The following is a 23,604-nucleotide window of genomic DNA, read 5'->3' as shown; positions in this document are numbered from 1 at the left end:
GCGCGGGACTGTCTCTCCTGGCAGCCCATCCCCACCCCACGCAGATGTTTCCTGCTGATGCTGCACATTTCTGCTTTAATGCGAGGCCTGCCCAGCACTGAGCACGTGGTGGAAATATGCCGACACAGCCATTTATCTCCCTGTGTTGCAATTCACCCTCTCGGGGCAAAGTTCCAGCTGATGCCTCCAGAGGCGCCGAGGCTGAGCTAGAATCTCGGTTCTCCAAGGACCCAGGCGGCCAGGAACCCAGGGCGCGGCAGGAAAAGTGGTTGGGAGTGACGCATCGTGGGCCAGGGGAGCCGTCTGACCACAGCCGCTCAGAGGATGTAAGACATGAGGGCACTGCAATAGCCCCGCGCCTGCAACAGGGGGACGAGCATGGCTGGCCCTGCGGGGGCCACTGCCCCCACGCAGGTGGGAAGCAGCTAAAGGACCTGTCCCAGAGCCCTCGGGCTGCTGCTTCATCCTGAAGACTTGGAAGGTGGCGGCAGTTGCCCCCTGGGTATTGCCAGAGGTGAGAGTGTGTGGAACAGATCGCAGAGCCAGAGGAGGAAACTGCCACCATGGGGGCGGGGCCCCAGCGGGCAGGTTCCCCTGAGTCTGACCCCTAGGGTGGCATCCGGGTGACGCTCTTCTTCCTTGGGCTTCTCAGAACTTAGCCCTACACGCCACCACCAGCCCTGGGCCAGCCCTATTTGCTCTGCCTTGTTCACCAACTTGACTTCAGTCAGCTGATCTGCACCCTTGGTCTTGATCAAGCCCACAGATGGTGGTACACTTGCCAAGCCTCTGCCAGGGGCTCCACATCCCCCCCACCTGACACCCAAGGTCTCTCTAGGATCCTACCCCTCCCCTTGGATGGCAGGCTGCTCCTTTTGCAGCCTTGGCCTTGGATGTCCAACTCCTTGACTGGACTGCTCTTCACCCCCACCCACCCCTATCTCCAGTCACTTCCTCAGTGAGACCCGCCCCACAACTTAAATCGTAACGCCCCCTACACCTACCCTCCCTCCCCCTTGAATTAATACACGGTGCAGCATTCTCACTTATCCGCCTCACAAACACGCACAGCAAAGCCAGTCTGTAAGCTCCATGGGGGCATTGATTTTTAAAGTTTTTACTATGGAAAATTTCAAACATAAATGCAAAAGTAGACAAAAACAGTATGATGAGCCCAACGTCCCGTTACCTAGTTTCAGCAACGCTCAACCCTTGGCCTGTCTTATTCCGTCTCTGCCCCACCTTCGCACGTACCACATTTGCCTGTAAATGCTGCCAAAATAGATGCACTTTTAAAGAATTTAACCACACTACCATTATCACCTAAAAATTTAGTAGTCTTGAAACCAAATAAACGGCCCATGTCCAGAATTCCCCAGTTGTCTCATTTCATACAGCTGTTGTTTTTAAACATCAGAATCCAGAGTCTAAAAAAGGCAATGTGTTAATACACCCCAAGCTTTATGAATAATACTCTCCTTCGTTTTAATTTCTTGTTGAAGCAATTTCTTGTTGCTTGCCCTGTAGAATGTACCACATCCTGGCTCCAGCGGGCTGGGTCCCCAGGTTGCCTGGCTATCCTTCTGTGCCAATATTTCCTGCAAGCCTGTAATAGACACAGAGATTGCTCCACGTCAGGTTCGCTTTCAGAGAAGGCAATGGCACCCCACTCCAGTACACTTGCCTGGAAAATCCCATGGACAGAGGAGCCGAGAGGGCTGCAGTCCATGGGGTCGCTGAGGGTCAGACACGACTGAGTGACTTCACTTTCCCTTTTCATTTTCATTCCTTGGAGAAGGAAATGGAACCCACTGCAGTGTTCTTGCCTGGAGAATCCCAGGGACGGGGGAGCCTGGTGGGCTGCCGTCTATGGGGTTGCACAGAGTCGGACACGACTGAAGCGACTTAGCAGCAGCAGTAGGAGCAGGTTCGCTTTTCAGCAAGAGCACATCCTCACTGGGCTTCCCGGCATGTCTCCTGGGGGCTTCCTCAAGGATGTTGCCCTTGACCAAGGGTCCAGGGCTGTCCAAGGCTGCTTTTACCTTCCCTACCTCCCTGTATCTGTCAGCTGGGTGTTTCTCTAAGAACCTTCTTGACTGTGTGGTTACTGTTCATTCAGGAAAAGCAGGATAAATGACTGCTGCTTTCCTTTCCTTACCCACTTTTTTGAGTAACGAGTTGGTTTCCGGCATTTCCCAAAGGTTACTGAGAGCTCCTTATGTTTTTTTTCCCCCTCCAAGTTTTCATTATTTTCTGGATAGCCGTGGACTCATGCATTGTAATTTATTTATCGCGTTTCAACCCATTTTAGTCACTATACTTCCTGATGCTCTCCTGTCCCGCCTGTGGCCAGGGGGGTCCCTTCCCATCAGCTGCGTGTCATTGGACAAGAGTCAGGATGGCCCAGTCTCACGTGGGTGCCCAACCCCGGCAGCCCAGGCCCCAAAGAAGGAAAAGGGCAAGAGTGGGCTGTGGCCCCGAGGGGACAAGCACACGTGAGAACCTCGTTTCCAGACAAAGCCCCGTGCTCCTGCAGGAGCTTGTGAGGGGCTCCTGCAACGCTCTTTTTTCTGGAGGTAATAATGCTTGCTCTCAGCCCCTCAAAGCTCCCCTCTCCCTTTTCAACCTGCTGTGACGGCCCCTGTCCTGTTTTCCTGGTTGTTACAGGGTTTTTGGCTCCAAGGGCTCCACAGCTTCCCAGCCCGGATCCCAAGGCCCGCAAACCACCCTCAACACCTGCGCCAGACCGCACGCTCCATGCTCCCTACTTCTGAGCTTCCGAAATGTTTCTAAAAACCAAACAAAACCAGACACTGGCCCTGGTGCTGCCTCCTTGATGCCATCCTGATGTGTCAATTCACTCCTCCCGCAGGTGCCATGGTTTCAGTCACAGGGGCGCCTACCCTCCTCCGCCACGTCCCCCCTACCTCCAGATTCCCATCACACTGTCAGCCTCCAAGTCCTGTCCCAGGGACCCTCCTCCGCAGGTATGTTGGGCATGCATCTGGGTGGACCCCTCGCCTCCTGTCTGGGCCCCCTCCTCCTCCATCAATTCCTCCACTGTGTCTTCCTGGTTTGGGAGTTGCCTCGGTCACCACCATCGCCACCATCACTCAATCCAAGCCATGCGCTTCACTCCATCAGTCCACAGACCTCTGGGCCGCCAGCCCCACTCCCATCCCCTCTTCCCAAATAAAGCAAAAACAATTCGCATCTCCTTCCAGCACCACCTTTGACAGGACACATTGCCGTCCGCAAGCAGTTTTCCCCACTTCGCTTGTGGGAAGGACGTACCCATTCAGAAAGCAGACCTTTCTGCCTCCTTTTTTAAATCCAAAATAATCTAAGAAAAGAGCTGGGCTCCAAGGAATAGTTTCCTAGCACCCTTATCGTTAAGGGTTAATGGTTAAGCAAAATGCTCCAACACACACGTGTGCTCCCTTACCTGCTGGCTGGTGAGAAAAGCCCAAAGCTGTCTTTTGTGCAGAAGCAGGCTCTCCGCTCCCTCAAAGTGAGGCTGTATCAGGTGAGGCTCATTCCCTACAGACACGGGCCCCATTTGGCACTTGGGTGAGATCATTTACCTGCGGACGTGAGCACTACTCTGGTGAGGCTGTTCACCTGCAGCACGGGGTCCCCCCTCAGCACTTGGCATGGCTTCGTGGCATCTAGGTCCCACCTTTCTGTCTGGAGCGGCCCATCTACGTGGATTCTTGCCCTGCGTGTTCCTCTTCTCCTTTCCCTTGATATCTGCCTCTCCTTTGTCAAACAGCTTCATTGAGAAAGAGCTCACACACCATACAACCTGCCGTCTGAAGTGTATAATTCAGTGAGTGGTCTTCAGCCCATTCACAAGGTTGTGCGACCAGCACCTAATTTCAGCACATTTTCATCACACACCAGAGACCCCACACCAGCAGTGGTCACTCTCAGTCTCCTCCTCGCAGCCCCTGGCAAACACTCATCTCTTTCTTTCAGTGGATTTGCTTTTTCTGGACATTTCACATAAATGGAATTGTGGCTCTTTTTCACTGAGCATCACGTTGTCAGGGGTCACGCACGTTGCAGTCTGGTTGGCAGTTCATTCCTTTTCTGTGGCTGAATAACTGTCCACCATGTGGACAGACCATATTTTGTTTACCTGTTTGTCCACTGATGGACATTTGGATTATGTTGTTATTCCTAGTGGCTTCCCAGATGGCACCGTGGTAAAGAATCTACCTGCCAGTGCAGGAGACGCAGGTTCTATCCCTGGGTTGGGAAGATCCCCTGAAGGAGGGCATGGCAACCCACTCTACTGTTCTTGTCCAGAGAATCCCATGGACAGAGGAGCCTGGAGGGCTACAGTCGCAGAGTCAGACGTGACTGAAGCAACTGAGCACACACACATACGTTACTCCTGACAACACTTTGGGATTAATATGAATAATGTCATGTACAAGGTTTTGTGTGGATGTAGGTTTTCATTTCTTACAGGCTTACTCCTAGGAGTGGAATTGTTGGTACCATGGTCACTCCATCTGACACTTTGAGGAGTTGCCAGACTATCTCCCACGGCAGTGACCAGGGCTCCCGTTTCCCCGGCTCCTCCCTCACCAGCGCCTGTTATCCTCTGTCTTTGTTTGTAGCCAGCAGACTGGTGAGGACCTGCATCCACTCCATGCTGCTCTCAGAGGCTCCCTCTGCACTACCCAGCTGTGCTCAGCCTCCCGAGCCCAGGCCTCCACCTTGGGGAGGCCGGAGCCTCCTTGCCTCTCTGCCTCCCCATGGACCTGCCCCTCTGCTTCCACTGGGGCCTCAGGATGCTCCTTTCTGCTGCCTGTCCTGTGACCCCTGCCCCACATAGCAAACTTTTCCACTTTTCTTTGTTAAAATAATTAAGCATGAATATTAAGAACATGTTTTTATGTCAAGTGCGCTGTAATGACAGTTGATCGGGGGGGAAGGCTTAGCGCTCCTCTGAATCCCAAGCTTCACAAACATGGTCTCCCAGCACCACTGGGGACTGAGGACAGGCCTGGGAAGGATCACCTTGGGTCCAGAACGTTCTCCCCGTCCGGCTCTTGCTGTCCCGATGGCTTCTCCTGCTCTTTCCTGGTTCCTCATCTTGATGTTCCTTGTACCTCCCACACCTCCCCATTTCCAACAGGACAAAACCCAAACCTGTTGCTACAGGGCTTCATGATGGCTCAGGTGTAAAGAACCTACCTGCCAATGCAGGCGACCCCGAAGACATGGGCTTGATCCTTGGGTCAGGGAGATGCCCTGTAGGAGGAAATGGCAACCCACTCCATTACTCTTGCCTGGGAAATCCCATGAACAAAGGAGCCTGGCGGGCTATAGTCCAAAAGATCGAAAAGAGTCGGCCGTGACTGAACGGCTAAGCATACATGCTGCAGAACAAGAATTAGTGACTTAAAACACTAAGAAGCACTTACTAGCCTCATAGATTCTATGGATCAGGAATTTGGAAGCCACAAAGCTGTGTTGCTTTGTGGTCTCAGCCCATCTCACCTGAAGACTTGACTCGGGCTGGTGGTTCCCCTGCCAGGGTGGCCCTTCTCATGGCTGGCGGCTGTTGCTGGTCGTTGGTGGAGGCCCATTCCCCTAGGACAAGCCTCAGGCTGCTAGAACGTCCTCTGACCATGGCAGCTGGCTTCCCCCAGAGTGTATGTTCCTTGGGAGAGCGGCCCTTCCTCTGGCCAAGCCCCAGAGAGCACACAGCATCCCATCCTCCACTTTCTGCTGACTGGTATCAGACCATGAAGTCCAGCTTGCACTCAGGGGCAAGGGATTCGTCCCCACCTTCTTTACAGAGTAATGTCAAAAACTTGCAGGTGTTTCCACAACCATCATGCCGACATCCAAGGCCCCACAGCTGGTCCCGCTGCTTAAGGAGATTCACAAGAAATACAGGCTAAGGTTTCTGACAAGTCCTCGCTTGATTTTTGTTCAATTCCAAGGTCTCTAAGGAAGGACAGGCAGGACTGGGGTGGGGCTTGTGTGGGCCAGCACTCCCCAGCCTCCACGGGAGATGGTGCCCACCCTTGGGAGTGAGCGGGCACTGCCCCCTAGCCAGTGCTGCCTCCAGTCAGCACAGGGTCCAGTGAGAGCTGGGGTCGGCGTTCATTCTGTTTGCCCTTCTTGGCCTTTTCTCAGGCTTGGTGCCTCCTTTTTTTCAGTTTGGTCAACAGTCCTCCGCTCCCATCACAATTTTCTCAGTGTTTGCCCACCAGGGCTGCCTGTCAGCTGTAAGAGGGCCCATAAAGCCACCCGGCGCTGCAAGGCCATAGTCGTCCAGGGGCCCTGGCTGCCCCCACACATATTCTTCACCTGCCTTTAATTTACTTTTGACACTGGGGGTCTGAAGTCTCCGGCCCCAGAGGCCCCTCGGGTCCCCAGCTCCACAGCAACCCCACATGGGTCCCTGAGCTAACAAGAGCTCCAGAGTGGCATTGGGAGGGGCCGCTGCCGTGGAGACAGCCGGCAGTCACCCAGATACTGCGACGGCCAGCCGCACCCTGGGTTGGCCGAGGGAGTCATCTAGAAATATCCTGCTCATCTTGTTTGCACCGAAACTCTGCAGTCAAAGCTCTGCCCCTGAGCTAAACCCCCACAGCGTCACACAGAAGGTCTGAACCAAGCCCCTTGCCCATCTCCGCAGCCAGAAGGCCTCCAAGGCAGGCCCCTCCCAGTCCCTGACATGCCCTGAGCTTGGAAGGACCCACAGAGCTTCAGGAAGGGGAGGGCTCAGGGCAGCGTGGACCCTGGATGGCAGGGCGACGTCCTGAGGGCTGGGACAGGAACCCACTGTGTCCTGTCACCCCTGACCCATCTCTCTTCAGACCCCACCATGGAGAGACGCATGCCCTCCCCTTGCCAGCCTGGCTGCCCCCACCCCTGGGCCACAGTGCCCCTGAGGATGGCACCCTTCTGTCCACATCAAGGCCCCTCAACCCCCTCCCCTCCCAGCAAAAACACCTTCACACAGGAGTGAAAGTGGAAACAAGGAAGCAAAGGGAGCTGTGTGATGAAAGCCCACTCTATGCCCACCTTCTCTGCTCCCTGAGGAGCCCAGAGAGGCCAAGAAACTGGCCTAAAGTTGAACAGCCTTGAGTGGCAGCCCTGATGTGAGCTGAGAACCTGCCTTTCTGACTCACTGTCCCCAAGGAGAACATTTAAGGAAGACAGATGCCTGCCTTAAAGGGACAAAACAGAGGACAGTCACCCACTGGAGTGCGAGCACGCTGCTGTCCTTGCAGCTCCAAGATTCCAGGACAGGCTGATTCCTTGAGTCACACAGGACAGACACCAGCAGCCTCTGTGGTGCAGTGCTCAGCTCTGCTCAGGGTTGGAGGCATCCCCCCCTCCACCTCCTGCCCCAAGATGCCGTTGAGAATGAATGAGAGCTAGCTGCATCTCAGGGAGCACCCCACTGGACAGCAGGCACTGGATGTAAAGCTTCCAGGGTCCTTGTGTGTCCGGGTTTTACTGTTGACAGTGGAGCGTGGGAGGCATGCCAGACCTGCTCACCCTTGAACTTCCAGCAAGTTCACAACACAGCTCATGACCCCGGGTGTGTGTGTTGTGGTGGGGGAGGGGGTGGGGGTGGGGTGGAACGGAACTGCCCAAGCTGAAAAGACTTTCTCCAACACTTTCACACACCTCCCCATGTTTAATGTCACTGTACAAATACTGGACAGGGACTTGGGACTAGGACCACCCAGCCCTGAACAAAGATTCAGAAAAATTCACAGAAAACGCAGACCCCTGAGTTTGCCTCCACCATCCAGGCTTCTTCCTGCACTCAAGCCTAGACTGCTCAGATTCAAATGGCATCTGATCGGCGCCCCCACGCCACCCCCGCAGCCCCAGAAAGTCTGCCTTGCCTCAAACTCCCAACATGATAGGGCTTGAGGAAGATTGACAGGAAGGCAGACCAATGCCGCCCCACCCTCAATGAGGCACACCCCTCTCCTCCCTTCCTGCCCATCTCAGATTTCTTGGGGAGAAAACGGTGGAAATGTCTAGAGATAATTCCTGTGAGGCTTTTGGTTTTGCGGGAGGCATTGGTTTGTGGGGTGAACTCTTCTCTTTTGCTGTCTCTCCCTCCTCCTCATCCTCTTTGTGAACCACAATACAAAAGAAACATGATTTTTCGGAAGACTGGAATTCACAATGGCACACAGTATTGCCTACAAGACCCTTTCGCAGCTTCCTATCGAAGCCAACCCTTGGCCAGCGTGTGTATGTCTGGGGTGAAGGGGGGCTGAGCATGGAGCCTGGCGCTCAGGACCGAGGCACTCGCTGCCACCGGGAAATCTTCGCGGCTCATATCGTCAACACTTGTCACTCAGGACTGTTGGAGTGTGATGTCACTCTTCCCGACCCTCACCACCTGCTTCTCTCCAAATGGATGGCACTCTCCTCCCATGATGGTCATGGAGACCCCCGGGCTCCTCATGGGTGATGTCTGGAGGAGGCGGAGGAGGAAAGTCCTTGCAGAGCCACCTGGGTCCTCAGCCCAGGGCAGTGCTGTGTGTAGCGCGGGGTAGGGGGGTGGTGGTTGTCGACCCACAAAACATGGATGGAATCACTGGTGTGCCTGAACTACACAGGCACTGAGAGGTGTGTTCTTTACCAGAAACGAGAGGAGTTCTTGAGCATTGTCCTATGAGTGATACAGTTGATCGGTTGTTCAGTTCAGTTCAGTTGCATCGGTTGTTAAACATCTAAAAAGCGGTCTGCTGGGTGTTAGGGACCCATGGTGTTTGGACCCTGAGTCTCCAGCCTCCAGCTTAGCCAGGACACAAGCCCAACCTGCTTGGTCTCAGGCCAGCGGCCAGAGGACAGGGGTGTCTGTCCGACTCATCGGCTTGCAGTTTGCTAAGCTGCACCCTGCTGCTCGTTTCAGACATGAAACCCTCTTCACGGGGAGGGCTGTGCAACCCTGAGGAGAAGAGGGAGCTGGAGGAATATCTAGTCTTCAAGCTGCAGTATTTCTCATCCCGTTGGACGTGACTGGGACTCCCCAGACTCTTCTAGAACTCTGCAGAAGGCTCCATACAAACCAGAGCGGTGTTGATTATCACCCTATGCTTATCGTTTGGGTCGTGTCCAGGTTCTTGTCACTTCGCAGCTAATTACAGGGCAATGAAATGGTGCTGGCTGTACTTTGAATTTGCAAGCTCAGAGCCAAAGTCCTGATTCCTCTTGTGTCCCTGGCCTGCAGCAGGACATGGTGCCAGCAAGAGGAAGAAGCTGCAGGGCCTGGCTTTTTAGCCCAAACAGCCAAGGCTCTCAAAGGTAGGGACACGTGGTGACCCATCCCCTAAAAGGGAACCCAAGGGAATCCGACATCAAAAAGAATTCCTCCCTCTGGAATGCTGGGCAGCAGGGGGCTGTCATGACCTAAGCTGACCCTAGGCTTTGGAAGTGACTCAGGCTCAGCCGCCAGCCCTAACCCACAGGGTCCCCGCCACTTTCCAGGATTGACTACTTTTCCCCGTCTCTTCTGAAGACCTTGGCTGCAGCCCTGGTCCACCTGGCCCTCCTATGAATCCCACTCCACACCCTTGAGATTTAATCATGTCTGATCGGGGGACACATTCTGAATGATTTCCCTGGACTGCCATTTTACTCCCAGAACTTTAAACTCTGTGTGTGCCTCTCACAACCAATCAGCTCTATTTGTGTGAGGGCCGTGCCTAAGACACAGCACTGGCACAGCTTAAAATCTCAGAAAATGAATGCAGATGAACAAACATGCTTTAGTTATTCTTAATATACTTACTCATGAAAACAATATTGCATAAACTTTTAGAAATAAGACAGATAGTTTTAAACCTAGAATATTTTTACAATGGGGTTTCCCAGGTGGTGCAGTGGTAAAGAATCCACCTGCCAATGCAGGAGACTCAAGAGACGTGGGTTTGATCCCTGGGTCTGGAAGATACCCTGGACTAGGAAATGGCAACCCATTCCAATATTCTTGCCTGGAAAATTCCACAGACAGAAGAGCCTGGTGGGCTACAGTCCATGGGTCCCAAAGTTGGATATGATTGAGTACACACACACACACACACACACACGTGCGTGCATACACATATTTTATAGGCGACATCTAATCCGAGTTCCAAACCTTTCTCGTTGCTTTGGCTCCTCCTTTTCCTATCCTGGCCCTACCTCCTCCCATCCTGGCTCCACTTCTTCCCAAGCACCCAAGTGCCATTGGGAGGGTCAGTGCTGGAGGGGAAGGGGCACATTCCAAGGTCACACCCTGAATCTGAGATTCTTTCTTGTTCGGTCGCTCAGCTGTGTCTGACTCTTTTCCACCCCATGGACTGCAACCTGCCAGGCTTCTCTGTCTTTCACTGTCTCCCCAAGTTTGCTCAACCTCATGTCCTTTGAATCGATGATGTCATCCAGCCATCTCATCCTCTGTCTCCCCAATCTCCTCCTGCCCTTAATCTTTCCCAGAATCAGTTTCTCTCTAGTTTCCAGTAAACAAAGGTGTGCAGCCCTGGAGGACTTTGGGCCTCTGGCCTCAGGGAATTCTCAAACAGCTTTTTTTTCTTTCAATTAAGGTAAAAATCCACATAGAAAATTATTGAGTCCTTTCACAATGTTGTGAAACCATCACCTCTATCTAGTTTCAGAATATTGTCATCACCCCAAAAGGACATCTTGTACCCGTTAGCAGTCACTCCCCATCCTCAGCTTTATGCAGCCACCAATCTGCCTTCTGTCTGTAGGTCTGACTGCTCTGGATGCTTCGTATCAATGGGATCATAAAAGGTACAACACGTGGCCACATGTCAGCAGCGGGTTCCCCAGGTTCCTTGTGCTGTAGCGCGTACCGGTGGGCCCTTCCTTCTCAGGACTGAACAGTGCTCCATTGTGCCCACCCACTTGGCCCTTTCTGAGTTTCTGGCCCACAGGCTGCTGGGTTGTCCAAATTAGGGAGTGTCCAGAGGGACCCTGTAGGAGCTGGGCGGGCAGGGAGTGTCTGACCATGAGCATCAGGGCATTGGATGTCCAATCGTTTTCCTGTGCAGCCACTGACTACTCTGGAGGAATGTGATCCATCTAGAGAAAGGGGAACTGGTATCCAGTTCTCAGGACTGACATTATGGGGATGGCCAATACTCGGCAGGAGAACAAATGGACCAGAACCTGTCCGTGCTCAGCCCCAAATAAAGGACAAAATTGTACACTTAGTTTGTCTATGTAGGAAAAACGGGCTTCCCTCGTATCTGTCGGTGAAGAATCTGTCTACAATGCAGGAGACCTGGGTTCAGTTCCTGGGTCGGGAAGATTCCCTGGAGAAGGAAATGGAACCCACTCCAATATTCTTGCCTGAAGAATCAACCTGACAGAGGAGCCTGTCAGGCTACAGTCCATGGGGTTGCAAGAGTCGGACAGGACTTAGCGACTAAACCACCATGTAGGAAAAACAGTAGAGCAAAAGCTTCCTAAAATACACACACAGACACGAGAGAGAGAAAACCAATGTGGAGGCCCTTCTAGATCAGACAGTGATCTACAAGAGGGATTCCTGCCCCCCATGCCTGTCGGTTGGTACGTCTCTAGCTGCACGAGAGGAGGGAGATGGAGAATGTGTTTGCCTCCCTGAAGGCGACAACACACACCCAGGCCGCACACCCTTCCTGGTCACCTGCCCAGGGAGCCCCTTGCCGGGACCACGTGCCTCAGCTCTGGGGTTTTCACCCACTCCCTGAAAGCCCCATGAGGTTCCTGGGTCTTAAAGAGATGCATGCCAGCCCAGACCAGCCCCCATCATGAGAAACAGGCAGCACCTTCTTGCAGAGAATGAATCTCCATCTGTTTCACCTCCAACCAGCTTCTCCCTCTCAGCCAGCCTTGGACACCCAGCAGGCGTCCGTCGTGCAGGCCCCTGCTGCCCATGGAGGGGGAGTTGTATTTGAAGTTGCCCTGAGCCAGATGAATAAGCTTTTCATGGTCCCCCCCACCCACGCTGGACTCAGCCAGAATGTCAAATGGTAATTAGCAGCAGACCCGGCTCTGTCCCAGGCGATATTATCATCAGACTTCTTGGGTTTCAAAGTGAGCAGCCGACATGAAACGGTAGGCGGACTGGTCTCCAAGACGGGCTTGGTGGGGCCCGAGAAGTCTTGGAACCAGGACAGGGAGGAAGTCCCCCCACCTGTGGAGCAGGCCTGAGGGTCTGCATGGATGACAGTGGCCAGTGTGATGCCCTTGAGCTCTCAACGCCTGCATTCCTGGGGCCCTGCACACTGTGCCCCCCACCCCTTGACCTTTGGCCCTGAGGTCACAGAGATCAGCCACCATGGCCTCTCGGGCTGGCCAGTGAGCGGGACTCCCTGGGTACACTCTCTGATCCTAGCCTTCTTGAAGGTGGTGGGGGACAGGCTGGTGTCCACACAGATGGGCTGTGACCAGGAAGGGGAAAAGACTCTGCAGGAGAGAGAGGGGCTGGGGAGAGGAGGGTCTGGCCTACCGTGAGGCGAAGCCTCCTCTTTCCTTCTAGAACCTTCTCTGTACCAGGAAAGGGCTTTGTATCTTAGAATGCAGTGAACTTCCCGGTGTTCAGGGACAGCAACAAACTCCACACCCTCAATGGGCCTGGAGCAGTAGGACCTCAGGAGCCCCCTGCCCTGTGAGCCAGTGGCTAGGGCCTGGGGGGGGGGCAGGCACATCCTCTCACTCCAATACTAAGCTGCCTCTCTGTTCCCCAAGCTAACACTTCTGGGAGTTTGTGCGAAGGACAGAATGAGAGAAGGATCAGATGGTCACCATGGCCTTCCTTATCATTCAAGGAGAAAAGGGAGACTTAAACCCTAAGTGTCCATCAACTGTATTTGCAAAATAAATCTGATGCAATTATTAGCCTTCATTTGTGGTCATGGAAATCTGTCTGCAAGACATTACATTTTAAAACTCAAGCCAGAAAACAGTAGATATAATGTGATCCTAATTTTGAAAAGCCTGAAAACATACCTGTGTGTATTTACAAGTGAAGAGAACGATCTACACCAAAGATTAAATAGATGATTCTGGGGTGTGACCCCAGTGGCTATTTTTTTTTACTTATTTTTTTTTAAGTAGGAGAACAATAGTCATTTTGTGGTTTTATCTATTTAAAATTTTTTAAAATATATTTTTGGCTCTGCTCAGTCTTTGTTGCTGTGCATGGGCTTTCTCTAGTTGTGGAAAGCAGTGGCTACTCTAGTTGCAATGACCAGGCTTTTCACTGTGGCGGCTTCTCTTTTTATGGAACACTGGTTCTAGGTATGCGGGTTTTTATAGTTGTAGCTCGCAAGCTCTAGAGAGAGTTCAGAAGTTGCAGTGCATGGGCTTGGTTGCCTGCAGCCTGTGGAATCTTCCTGGACCAGGGATCGAACCCATGTCCCCTTCATTGGCGAGAGGATTCCTAACCACTGGACCACCAGGGAAGTCCCATTTTGTGATTTTAAAAAACAAGCCCCTCAAAATATGTTCTCAAAAGTGTTGAAGAAGGAATCTCACATCCCCTGACTCAGGGAAGGCCGAGACACATCCAGAAACAAGTATCACTCATTGCTGGAGATTCCCTCGGGCCCACTCCTATGCAAACCAGAGCTAGGGTGCAGCATCTTATCTCGCAGGAAGCAGAAGCCTGAGGGAGGGACAAGGACCCCCTCTGAGGCTCCACACAGGTTCCTCCAGGGCGCCCCTGACTCTGACGTCTCCTGGGGACTCACAGGTTCCTGTACCCCATTCTCATCAAGCACTTCCCCCCATGCAGACCACCATGGGCCTCTCCCGAAGCCCTTCTGCAAACCTTCTCCTGTCCAGCTTCACAATACATCTTGTAAGTTCTCCTGTTGGTTAGACTTTGGTCTAAAGTCTAACTTCTGCTATTATCTGGTTACTTCTATCTCAACGTTCTGCCTGACCACATTCCTTTTCGTAAGGAAAAAAGGAAATGAATCCTTCACACAATCTATCCTCATGAAGAACTCACTGCCAGAGTGCGCAGGCGCTGGAGAAACAAAAATGACATAGGGACCAGCTACGCTGAGGGCCCAGGCCCTAGATCGGCCGAGGCCCCTTCCCTGCAGGTCAGGCTTGGCAATCCTGTGCCTGTCTTCCCTCGGGAGTCCCAGCAGAGGATGGAGCCCTTACCCTCCTCCTCTCTCGCTCTCAGAGAGCAGAGAAAGCATCAGATGAGGAGGGGAACCCCAGCACCCTGCATTCTGTCTGGGAGTCTGTGGGCCTAAAGTGCCCAAGGGCAGAAGTGGCATCTCCAACCAAGGAGCAGAGTTTGTAAGCCCAGCCGTCATGCTGTCAGAGTTAACTGGCACACACGTTTATCGTCAGAAGAAGAAACAAAGAAATAGACTCAGGCTGGCGGTGAGGCTGGAGAGAACTTGACCTCCAAACGTGAAACCCTGAAGACCCAGGATATCGTGGGTTCCAAGTGCGCCACTTCTGCCAATTCCTGGGTCCCTGGGATGCGACAGGAAACAAGAACATTTTGGAAGAGAGGAAACGTGTTTTGTTTGAAACAAAACATTTTACCATATTTACACACCCATGTTCATAGGGTAATTCACAGTAGACACAATGTAGAAACAGCCCTAGAGTCCATCGATGGAGGGATGGGTAAACAAAATTTGGACAATGAAATATGATTCAGCTTTAAAGAGGAAGGAAATTCTGGCATACGCTACAGCGTGGATGAACTTTGAGGGCACTGCGGTCAATGAAAGACAAATAGAGTGTGATTCCACTCACATGAGGTCCCTAGGGTAGATGAAATCATAAAGAGAGAAAATTAGATGGGGGGTGGGAAAGGGGAATTGGTGTTCAATGGAGACAGAGGTTCAGTTCGGGAAGATGAGAAAGGTCTGGAGACGGACGGGGGCTCTGGCTGTCCTGCAGTGTGAAGGTCCTTAATGTCACTGAACTGTATACATTCGAATGGTAAATTTTAGGTTGTGTGTATTTTACCACAATAAAATAAATGTTTAAACATATACATGACCCCTGTCATGGGAATACACTCACGCATGCATAAACACACACAGAGACATATGGTTTAAGCGATTCTGAAAGAAACGTACCAGCAGGCTGACGGTCGTCAGCTCTGCTAGTGAGACCTCGCTGCTTTCCCTGACTGATCTTTGCTGTGATTTCCAAGTTTGCACAATGGAATAGAGGTTATCAAATGCACATCTTTCCCCACTGAGCCCGCTCTGCTGGCCTTTCATCCTCCACACAATGGGTCATTCAGCCGCCCTGCCCACTGCCCGTGCACTCGGCCATAAATCAGCCTGACGCTGAGCGCCGCCCGAGGCCCCTGCGGCCTCTCTCCTGCCTCCTCTAGGGCCGCAGCAGGGCCCCGTGTCACGCCCACCTCCCTCCCACGCATCCCCCACCCCCACCCCCAGGCCGCCCATACCCAGCCCCTGGAGGACAGTGACCCACATCAAGGCGGGTGCTGGGTACCCGCCAGCATCTTTCATCTCCTTGAGGGGAGAGACGCTTTCCCAGCTGCGCCACTTTGCCGTCGCCTGGGCTCTTGGTAAAATAAACAGAACCGGTGGCATCTACCGGGTTTCTTACGCATATTCCCCAAACGCATAATTATCTTTCTACGAGACACATTCTTGGTGCATTGCCATGCCTCCATGCCAGAACCCCAGACTGTCTTCCTGCATTCCTGGGCCATGACACCACCACGCCATGGCCTGCTGTGCTCGGCCAGATGTGTGCAGAGTGCCTGCCACGCCGGCTTGGCCACGCAGGCTCAGCTTGGGGCAAAGGGACGCTGCAGGTGGGCACCGCAGCCACTGGGGTGAGGGGCTGCCCAAATCCACTGCTGGTGGATCCACGGCCCGAGCCCGGCCTTGACACTTCCTGCCTGCTGCAGGACCTGGACTCGTGGTGGTCATTGTCCCGCCAGCCCCGGGGTGACTGCCCTGTTTCCGGTTCTGCAGAAGAGAGGGCCCACTAGGTCTGAGATCCAAGAGCGGTCAGCAGGCTTGGGGAGGACCTTCCCTTCTGACCCCGAGCTCTGCTGTGAGTGGCCAGCCAGGGATGCTGTAAAGTGAAGCCAGATGGGTCAAAACAGCTTTCAGTCTGCTCCAGCCAGCTGGACTAAGACCTCTGGGTTAAGAGACCAGTGGGCCAGCTTGGAAGGGACAATTGGACCCCACAAGCACATGAGGGGTCCACAGGCCAGGACAACACTCACTAGAGATCACCCCAGGAGCCACTTGGAACAGCCCAGCCCTGGGGCCTGGCAAGCCAAGGTCATCTTCCTCTGAGCTGCTGAGGAGTCCGGGAGAGGGGAGACCTCTCACCACAAACTCACCGAGGGCAGCAGAGACCTCAATTATTAGAGTCGATCAGGCTCCATCACAACCATTATGTGTACAGTACCTGTTGTGAATGTTGCCTGAAAATTCTGAGTTACTTCCTCAGCTGTGTGGCCTTGGACTAGTGGCTCACCCTCTCTGTTATGGTTTCTTCACTTGTCAGTGAGGACGTGTGTACATGTGTGTGTGCTCAGTCGCGTCTGATTCTTTGCAACCTTGTGGACTGTAGCCCGCCAGGCTCCTCCCTCCATGGGATTACCCACGCAAGGAGAGTGAAGTGAGTTGCCATTTCCCAGTCCAGAGGATCTTCCCAGTCCAGGGATCGAACCTGAGTCTCTTATGTCTCCTGCATTGGTGGACAGGTTCTTTGCCAACTGAGCAAATGAGTATGACAATAGTGTATGTTTCATTGAGTGGCTGTGCCGTAAGCAGAATGCAGGTTCCGGTGTGTGCCCTGCACACGGTGTTTCCATCGCACAAATGAAGCTCGGATGATTGAGGAGGTTCCCCTTGGCCAGGAACCTCACAGCCTCCTGATCCCCGTGCTTCCCAGCCTTGCAGCCCAGGCCCCTCCACCCCCCACCATCTCCCACACTCGCCTCATCCTCCTTCCAAAACCCCAGCCTTGTCACTAAATCCCCTGTTCGGAAGTCTTAACCAGGAAGCACATGGGCCACAGGGATGAGGGTGCCCAGAGCCACCACTAAACTGGCTGCAATTAAATGTCATCAGCGTGACAGGTGATGGGGTGATGGCTCATTTCTCTTATTTTTACGACTTTCATGTTTCTTTCATGGCACACTTTTCACATTTGTTTAAGACTATAAAGGCTTTGTTTTTAAATCCTCAGCACTGGCCCTCTCCTTAGTACATCCTCTCTGCTCTGGTCAATTTGACCCAGGCCCACCCCCACCTCTGCCCGGACTGCCCACCACCTACCTTCCCTTTAGTGTCTCATGTTGCCCCCACCCACCTCACACCCTCCGTCTGGGGGCTTCTCAGCACAGCTGAGCCCACCTGGACGTTCCTCATTTTCCACGGGGCCCCCTGGAGGGGCGACAGGTGACGGCAAAAGAGGGAAACCGGACCTGTGGGAAACTTCATCCCTTCCCATGCCTCCCCTCCTTTGTGACAGGGACATCCATCACCACTGGCCATGGGACCTGACTCTTCTGGACTCTGTCCTTAGGAGGAGCCCCGGGAGGAGAGCTGGGGAGGAGTTTTGGCAGGAACCCTAGGAGGGGAAGAGTCCTAGGAGAAGAGTTGGGGGGAGGACTAGGGAGGACCCTCAGGAGGAGGATTAGGGAAGAGCTCTGGGAGGAGCCCCAGGAGGAGACCTCGGGCTGGGTGGAAAGAATGAGGGGAGGGGTCACCTGAGGCTCAGGTCTGTGTCCCAGACAGCCTCTCACCTGAGGGGAGATGGAGACAGGGTACCCTGCTCCCAGCAGTGGGTCTCACCAGAGCTCCGGGCTGGCTACAGACCCAATTAGGTTTCTGAGGTTCCGGAGTCAGAGGACTCAAGACACCGTCGTCCTTGGTCTTAAGGCTGGCAGAACCACAGAGGTGGCCGCTTCACCATGCCCTGTGCACAGCTTCTGGGGTGACCTTGGAGTCTCAGGGTTGTTCTGAAGTTCGGGGGTGCTGCCTTTGGACTCTGAGCTGCCTGGAGTTGCCATGGACATCCCAGGCACCCATGGATGACAGGCCCATGCTGGGGGATAGGAGGCAGGGGCCCACTGTCTGCTCCCCCCAACCCCTGAACTGTACCAGGCTGACCAGCCCAGGGACAGGAAGTGTGCACTGTCCAGCCCACCTCCTGAGACTCCTGCAGCCTCAGCAGCCATCCACACTGTCCCAGCCCACCGTGACCTCCCCTTCCTGACCCTCTCTGCCCCTCTGTTCACACTCCACGAAACTGCGCTGAAGGGATTCAGTTCAACAAAAATGGCCCTTGAGCCTACTCCAGGTTATCCAAAGATGCAAGATCACTTGCTCCCCACATCCACTCTGCACGGACCATCTTCATCTTCCTCCCTGACCCTGGACTCCCTGCAGTTGCCAGTTCACCCAGCCCAATGGCCACATTTGCTGACAAGGTTCTGTATATATCAAAGCTATGATTTTTCCACTAGTCATGTATAGATATGAGAGTTGGACCATTAAGAAGGCTGAGCAGCAAAGAAGTAATGCTTTCAAACTGGTGTTGGAGAAGACTCTTGAGAGTCCCTTGGACAGCAAGGAGATCAAACCAGTCAATCCTAAAGGAAGTCGGCTCTGAATATTCATTGAAAGGACTGATGCTGAAGCTGAAGCTCCTGATGCGAAGAGCTGACTCATTTGAAAAGACCCTGATGCTGGGAAAGATTGAGGGCAGGAGGAGAAGGGGACGACAGAGGATGAGATGGTTGGATGGCATCACCAACTCAATGGACATGAGTTTGAGCAAACTCCAGGAGACAGTGAAAGACAGGGAAACCTGGCATGCCACAGTCCATGGGGTTGCAAAGAGTCAGACACAACTTAGCTACTGAACAACGAGCAACAACAATGACCAAATTCCCTCCTGTTTCCTCCCATGTCCGGGACCAGCAGTGCTGGCCCAGCCAGGCCAGGGCCGTGACAGCCAAGACCGCCCACAGCTGCCCTCAGTCCAGCAATTGTCTCCCCAAAGGATCCAGCGAGTTTGTTTCAATTGCTCTGATTTTCATTTCCTTCACAAGGCCCTTTAAATCCAGATTTTAAAATCGCTCCAACATTTGTCATCCTGACAGATGCCAGGAGCAAACACGAACCAGGCCTGAAGTAGGGCATCCTGTGGGCTGAGGGTCTCCACCCAGGACGGGTCTGGTGTCTCGCAGGCAGGGGTGTTATCCACTGTCCGGTGCCAAGACCCCAACAAAGCTGGGTTTAAATCCTGGTGAGAGAGTCTGATTGTCAGGCTCAGGTCATCCTCTGGTCCTGGTGGCAGGCGGCAAGGGTCTCAGGCAGCAGTGTGGGCAGGTGCCTGGAGGAACATCTTCATGGGTTTGTCATGCTTGACCTCATCTCAAGGCCAAATCCAAGAGCTCTCTGGCCAGAGTTGACTGCTCACAGACACACCCTGCTGTGAACTGAACAATTAGTCCACCCACCTCTTCAGCCTTTGAGGACCTGAAAATGAACTCAGGGAAGGGGCCCAGCAAGGGTTTTTTTTTTTTTTTTTTAACATTTATTATTAAAAACAATTTTTTTAGCCACACTGTGTGGCATGCAGGATCTTAGTTCTCTGACCAGGGATCGAACCTGCACCCCCTCCAGTGGAAGTGTGGAGTCTTAACCATTGGATCACCAGGGAAGCCCCTGGAAAAGGCTTTCCTGAGAGGAGAAGCCTGGCGTCCCAGAACCAGGAGGGAAGGTGAAGAGTTCCCATGAACTCAGTTCCACCCGTTTCCGTCTGTCCACAGTCGCTGCTCAGGCTGGTTGGGCTCATCGCCCCGGGATGGGCTAGGGAGCTAGACTTCAGTCCGGGTGTGCTGGGCTGAGGGGCAGGGGGACTCCAGCCCCAGGCCCACTAGTATCAACACTTGTGAGTCTGGTGAGATGGAGCGGGAGAGGGCGGAGGCCCTGGGAGCAGCAAGGACATGGGGAGCGAGGCAGTGGCCACCTCTCTGAGCCGCAGACTTTCTGGGCTGAGGGTCATCCTTCAATCCTTGCACTTTGGCTAAGATTCCCCAGGCATGGGCCCTCCTCCTCCCTGGGCGGGACAGTTTGCCAGGTTCCCCCCCAGGGCCTGATGCTGGTCCCCAAAGTGCCTCGGGCTAGGCTCAGGTGTCACCACTTAGACAAGGGACACAGAGGAGTCTGTCGTCCCTCTTACCAGCAGGGGCCTCTGGGGGGGAGTCCCATCTCCTATGATCCCCCCATGATTAGACCTTCAGGGTCTGCCCCACCTGGATCAGCGCGGACTCCCCCTGAATCTGCAGCCAGTCCATGCGGAGGCCCTTCCAGAGGTGGAAGGTAGCTGCCAGTGCCCAGCTGCCAAGAAAAACAGGGATGGTGGGGTTCATGTCCTCAGCCCTCCACCCCCAACCTCCCCCCAGAGGCCAGGCCAGTTCACATAGGACAGGAAGCCACGAGTCTGATGGCTGGACCGGCTCCCTCACATCTCACCAGAATGTACTCGCTATCTCATCAGGAAACGCAGGCCGGTCCCGGGTTCGGCCTCTTCTACGTGGGTGGAGGCAGAGGCTTCTCGCAGGCCCTGGGGGCCCTAGAAGGAAAGTGCTTCCACCTGGGGCCAAGGGGCCGCCCGTGGGCTTGGCTGACCTTCCTTCAGCCTTGGGAGCTCGCCGCTCACTGAGTGGGATTTATAAGCTCATAACCCCGCGATGATAACGACTTGCACATGTGTGATCAGCGTGTGTCCCGCCTTTCCCTTTGATTCGGTGTCAAATGCTAGAGGAGGTGGGCGTTTGGTGGCAGAGGACCGGCGCCGGTGAGCGACAGCCTCCTGTGGGGGCTGGGGGCAGAAGTCACATGGTCTTTGCTATGAATGGCGTGATCACATCGAGTACCCCTGGCCTGGGATGTGTCTCCTCTCCTCTGTGTCTGAATTACACTGAGGTGGACCAGGCAGATGCCCAGGTGGAAACAGAAAAGATAGGGTTGGGGGGAGGTGCCTGCCCGACACCAGTTACCTGTGATCAGGAATGTGCCCTGGACTATTTTTACTTCGTCTGTATTTTCTTTATTTCCCTCTTCTGGTAGAGCTCCTTTTGGACATTTGGTCCAGTTCAGCAGAGCTAAAAGGGAAAGAGGGGTGAAGGCCCCCGTGCTTCTTCCCACGGTAGGATGCTGGCATGGGAACGTCCTTCTGCACTGCCCCCAGCCCTGGCCCACAGGACCACCGAGGACGCAGCTCAGGGAGCTGCAGAGGGGCCGTGGGGCCCCCGGCTCTGACACTGCAGGGGTCTAGCTGGGACCACAACACACACACACACACACACACACACTTGCCTTTTCTGGGTTCAGGTGTGAGGGCCATAACACAGAGACAGACAGACAGACAGACAGATACACACACACACACACACACACACGCCTTTTCTGGGTTCAGGTGTGAGGGCCATAACACAGAGACAGACAGACAGATACACACACACACACACACACAGAGACATACACATACACACCTGCCTTTCTGGCCCTGAAGTCTTGTTTCTCTGCCTTCCCCTCTCCATCCCTCACACAAAACCCACAGAGGCTTTTTTTTTTTAAGCATTTTTTTCTTCTTACCCCAATCAAATTGATGACCAGGAAAGTATGTGGCTTGGTAAGCAAAATTCTTGTGAAGACGAAATTCCAAAGCCCTTGGCAGCCGTGACCTCACCGCACGGATACGCGGCAGATCACGGCTGTTTTTATAAATCGCCGCCCGCCCGGGGGCAGCACACAATGGCCAGTGTTGACACCGGATTCCTCACGTTCCCCAGGCCCCCACTCTACGTGCTGCTGCTCGGGGTGCGTCCCCTGTGTGGCTCCGCGTCCGTCCCCAGCCCTGGAGCCCAATCTGTCCTTGGGTGGACGCTCACCCGTGACTGCATGAGGAAGGACAGGCTGCACCCTGGGGCAGGTGTAGCCCCAGGAGCGCTGGCCATGGCCCAGGAGGGATCAGCCCCACTGGGAACTGAGGTCCTGCCCTCCTCCCAGGGCTCAGAGCCTCCCTGGGAGACCCAGACCTGCATCCTGCATCGCCGGCTGAGTTTGTCCTGGTGGGAAGGTCTGGGGAGGGGAGATGGGGGTGATGGGTGTTCAGAGTGCTCAGGGCTATGGCTGCATGCCCCTTGCCCAGAGGACTCTCAGGACCCCTCGAGGTGGCTTCCTTTGGCCTCTGCCCCAGCACAAGCCCCACAGACACCACCAACCCCCTACTACCATGTACTGATTTTTCACAGCACTTAGCCACCTGCCATCCGGAGTGGAATCGCCAAGCAGGCAGGGACTCTGGATCGTGCCGGCACAGAGCAGGCTCTGCTCAGAGTGAATGTCAGCTCACACCTCTGGGGGGTCTCACCAGCTCTCTGGGGGCCCCCGCCAACTATGACCACACAAAACAGCCGCTCAGAAGGGCGGCCTTGGGGGAGGGGACGGCACCCAGGCCTGCATGACTGATCTCACGGATCCTCTGTCACATGACGCCCAGAACCACTGCTCAGGCAGAAAGCTGCCCCAAATCTTACTCCGCAGAAGGGAATGCTGACAGCCTGGCCAGGCCAGTTCCCACCACACAGGCCTGAATTAAACAGTTTAATCAATTAGTGAGATGGAAGCCTCTGTGTCAGCTGCAGCTCTAATGAGGGGCTCCCTGCCCCCACCCGTGGGACGCATCAGCCTTCTCCCTGGGCGCCTCGACAGGGCCGGATTCAGCCCAGGTCCTCCCCAGGCGGTCACAGCCCCAAGAGCCAGTCTGGGAGCCAGGCCCCAGGGCCTCAGCTGGATGCTCGGCCACACAGGGCCAGGCCCTCCCTGCAACCAACTTTCCCTCCACAGCCCAAGCAGCAGAGCCAGGAAGGCCTGGGGTGGGGGCAGTGGGGGCGTGGGGGAGAACTACGGAACTGTCTCCGTTTGTGGATAAGGACACAAAACTCCTGGGGACCTGGATGTGGCCCAGTGGGACTGAGGTCACAGGGATGACAGGTGGACGAGCCAGCCCACCCCGCTCCCTTCCCATCGTTTCTTAGCCTCGAACACACACACGCACCACAGGTCCATGCACAGACACACGAGTAGACGCACACGCATCTGCACGCACGGGCTCCCAGGCTGCAATCTCCCAGTAGTTTCAAAGTGTCGGCACAGGACCCAGGCACCCTGCAGAGACTCAGGCCTGGAACCTCCCCTTGATCTGTCCAGGTCAAGGCGTAGGGTCAGGGTCAATGCCAATGTACATGTGTGATCATGTGACATGGTGGGGGCATGTCTCTCTGTTTCTGCCTACCCCCACCCCCACCTCCCAGCATCCGCAGTGTGAGGGACTCTGGGCACTGACTGCACCAGCCTGCGTGTGTCCTTCTGACAATCAGGTTGGACTTTTCTCAGTGAGTTAGAGATAAAGCTGCCAACCCGCTCATGATCACTACAAAGTTCCTCATATATTTGCAGCGAGGGGGCTGGACATTTCAACGCTTGGCTTCAGTGAGCAGGAAAGGCCAGCCAGAAAGAAAGCAAACCTCAGCCCAGCCCAATGTCCTCCGACTTC

The 23,604-nt window shown here is 54.3% G+C and overlaps 3 long non-coding RNA genes across 5 annotated transcripts; 1 reads left to right on the top strand and 2 right to left on the bottom strand.

Annotated features, from left to right (window-relative positions):
* Nucleotides 1-235: 235 nt before the first annotated feature.
* LOC147351324 (uncharacterized) lies at nucleotides 236-4,892 on the top strand. 2 transcript variants are annotated; one of them, XR_015146865.1, is made up of 3 exons: nucleotides 236-326; nucleotides 2,873-2,987; nucleotides 4,629-4,892. It is a non-coding gene; the product is annotated as an uncharacterized LOC147351324 (long non-coding RNA). The 2 variants fall into 2 exon arrangements; XR_015146864.1 differs by having other exon boundaries at nucleotides 269-514.
* LOC147351323 (uncharacterized) lies at nucleotides 1,445-5,645 on the bottom strand. Its single transcript, XR_015146866.1, has 3 exons — nucleotides 5,515-5,645; nucleotides 5,209-5,265; nucleotides 1,445-1,606 (listed from the first exon to the last, which is right to left on the bottom strand). It is a non-coding gene; the product is annotated as an uncharacterized LOC147351323 (long non-coding RNA).
* A 13,404-nt stretch (nucleotides 5,646-19,049) lies between these two features.
* Nucleotides 19,050-20,964, bottom strand: LOC147351322 (uncharacterized). 2 transcript variants are annotated; one of them, XR_015146862.1, is made up of 3 exons: nucleotides 20,517-20,964; nucleotides 20,297-20,381; nucleotides 19,050-19,371 (listed from the first exon to the last, which is right to left on the bottom strand). It is a non-coding gene; the product is annotated as an uncharacterized LOC147351322 (long non-coding RNA). The 2 variants fall into 2 exon arrangements; XR_015146863.1 differs by having other exon boundaries at nucleotides 19,050-19,467; nucleotides 20,517-20,865.
* Between the last annotated feature and the right edge of the window lie 2,640 nt (nucleotides 20,965-23,604).

Source organism: Bos grunniens, chromosome 19 (assembly GCF_055505025.1).
Source record: "Bos grunniens cultivar Pamir isolate PY7600 chromosome 19, Bosgru_T2T1.0, whole genome shotgun sequence".
NCBI lineage: Eukaryota > Metazoa > Chordata > Mammalia > Artiodactyla > Bovidae > Bos > Bos grunniens.
Note: the sequence above shows the minus strand (reverse complement) of the source record. Positions and strands in the feature narration are given on the sequence as shown.